The sequence below is a fragment of the Pinus tabuliformis genome, chromosome 6, assembly GCF_031772625.1.
Source record: "Pinus tabuliformis cultivar Carrire ecotype Pingquan chromosome 6, CPIR1, whole genome shotgun sequence".
In the NCBI taxonomy this organism is placed as follows: Eukaryota; Viridiplantae; Streptophyta; class Pinopsida; order Pinales; family Pinaceae; genus Pinus; species Pinus tabuliformis.
The window spans coordinates 1,100,401,609-1,100,404,832 of NC_142292.1; positions in this window are offsets into that span (position 1 = coordinate 1,100,401,609).

The following is a 3,224-nucleotide window of genomic DNA, read 5'->3' on the forward strand; positions in this document are numbered from 1 at the left end:
CATGTTCATTCCTGCACTAAATAGCTGCAAGACCAAAGAAATACCATACACGGATATGGTCAAATGGGTAATTGATGAGGTAGACATATAAGACAGAACCTTCAAGAATAAAATGGAGTCTTTCTCACCAGACAACCTACAATTAATGTACCAGTTACCAGAGCCTCAAAAGCTCTACAACAAATAGTTCCTTGACCAATTCTCCAAAGAGAATGAGGACCCATCAGACGTTATGTAGACCTAGAGATCAAGTGGAGGCAAGCTCAAACGGGATAAAACTAGTATGTACTCAATGGCATCCATTTCTTCCCCTCATAGTTTCGCAGCAAAAATGATATGTAGATTATTCTGTAGACCCGATAGCACCAAATTTTCCATAGAATGGCTCTCATTAATAGATGCAGCAGTTAATGCAATGATTATGAACTGGGCTCAAATTTTATCAGACAATTTGGCAAAGACCATTGTGGAATATAGAAGGAAAATAAGTCATTCTTTAAGGATTTTTCCCCCTTTCTTTATGAGTTCTTTTGTTATGGATGCAATTTGTTTTAGTTATCAGTTTCCAAATATGGGATGGAAATGGATTATATAGAACCCGGTTCCCATCCATATATACCATAAAATTTTGTGGGAATTCAATTCCACCCCCATTTTTATAAAATATGTCAAGGTGTTATGATGCCTATTCATAAAGTAGTTTTTTATAAAACAACCTCTATGTTTTCTCAAGAGGCCAAAGTAGATATCTTGCCGGTAGCCAGATGGTTTGGGGAAGAGAAATTCACCCACATTAGAGTTTTTGGGAGCATTGCTTCTTCGCATGTCCTCCCATATTATGTCCCCGACAAACTTTTGGCCAGAGAAATAGCCTACTAGACTACAGGGGAAGGTGGCTTAACTAGAGGACTGAAAGAGCAAAAGAAAGCCATTTTTCCAACCTTCCCATTACAGTGTGGTGCTTTTTCACTACACAATTATGGACATGCATTAAAGAAATAAAAGATTATTATGCCTCTAAAATTGGCTTCAGATCCAGGAAGGAAATACAGCCCAAATGGCATTGTTAAGGAATTTACTACTATGGTAAAAGTCAAACAATTCACCCATGAAGAGGATGCCTTCAATGACCTCTTCCTACAAGAAGAAACATTTTCACAAGTTCTACATATGGCATAACTACTATTGACCCCGAAATATATAAATTCTTTCCATGTGTAAAGAAATAAGATATTGTCAAAGGTCCCATTAGACCTACTGCAGATTGAACCAATAAGGGATCCAACTCCTAGTGTAAGCTTGGAGGGAAGTTCCAAAGAAAATTCTAAAGAAAAAACCCAAGAGAAGTCGACTCATGAGTCATAGCACTCAGAGCGACAATCTAAAAATGGGGAGGAAACACAAATAAAGAGTCTAAGAAATACACAATTGGAAGTACAGAGGAGATAGTTGAGCATGTCTTGGCAAAGAAAAATATAGAGGCTGCTTATACTTCAACTCAGTCAGGAAAAGCTCCAATCATTGACTTGGAACAAGAATGGGAGCCGCTCAATAAAAAGCTCCATAATCTTGAGCAACAATCTGAACTGCAAACTCCCAAGCAAACCCAACATAACGCAAATCTAGAAATAACAAGGGAAGGAGCTATAGTTGCCCAAGACATTGAGGTTATTATTGCTATTCCTACTTATGAAATTGTCTTAAGAATTAAGGAAATAGCTCTATTAGATATATTCTATAGTCCTGCCCACAAGGCTGTAGTGAAAAGACAAAGGAAGAAAAGGAAATTGGACACCACTGTTGTTACGACTCCATAAAATGAACCAATGGATATTGTGTGGAAGGACACGCCTATCGACCCATCAGAGAATCTCACAAAGATGTCGTTGTTCGCACGAGCTTATGCCACAACCACCATCGACAAGGTGACTGAAGTCTGAATGTTTTTGAAGGAAAAGGAACAGAAAATTCTACTGCTAGAATAACAATTAGCCCAAAAAAAAACTAATCACCAAATAGAATTATAGGTATCCCAACTGTTAGAGTCAGTCTAGTCATCCCTCCATTAGAGATCATTTCTCTTATTTCATTTCATTTTTAGGTGTCTCGCTCGATTCACTCAACTACATTCCGCTAGGGGCATACCAGAATCTGACGAAACGATCTCGTCATTCATTACCCCCTCATGCCTTATCCATTATTGGCTCAGGTCTGTTCATCAAATTCAAGTTTTAAAGTCACTTATAGTCCTGTTTTAGTCTCTTGATCAGAAAAATTCATTTCAGTCACTAGGTCTAGGGTTAGTTGATTTTTTCTTCAACATTGTCCAACAATGCCAGTAGACCCATGAGGGAGGTCCTTAATAAGTTTTCATTTTTAATATTTTCATCATCATATACTTGACTATGACTTTTCTTCAAAACTCTCTTTTGAGAAAATTCGTCATTTCGTTTTGTAATAAATTCCCATGTAATATTCAAAAGTTTTTCAGTTGCTGAATTCTCTAGGTGCAGCCCTGGTCTTCCTTTGTCAAGACATGCTACTATCCCTGAAAAAATTGCCAAAAGAAAACATCATTCAAGCCAAAAAATCAAAGAGGAAACAAAAAGATAGAGTTGTATTAATTTTGAAAAAAGTGCCAAGTCAAAACATTACAAAGTGGGTTTGTGAGAAACAAAAATCAAATCCATTACTATAATATGTTCTCATTGCTTTAAAACATTCATTTGCATCCAAGAGATCAAGGAGGGTCGAAGTCTAGTGGTGAGAGGGCGAAATTGTAAACTTTCAAGCCAAAGCTGCGTTTAAAGCCAGCGCAGCACATAGAGCAGGTGGCGCGGTGCACTGGGGAGGTGCGGTGCATTGGGCGCGACCATTCAGTGTAAATTAACTCGGTCCGGGCGCACCGGGAAGGCGCGGTGCGTTGGGCAAGCTGCGTGGCGCATACAGCTCAAAGGCCCAAAATTGCTAAACTTTGCTCCAAATCGCCATGAAAACGCACAAAATTGCTAGGTAGGATCTCTATCACTGCATTGCATTCAAATTTGTGCTATGATACAGTGGTTGATGAATGGTGATGGTCTAAACTCATAATCAAAATCTACCATGTCAAAACCCTCACATAAGAATGGCTGCCTAGGGTTTTAAAAGCTATTTGCCACCAAGTTCATCCTTTTCCCTCATTCTCTTTTCTCCTTTATTTCATTTTTTTCCTTAATTTCAGT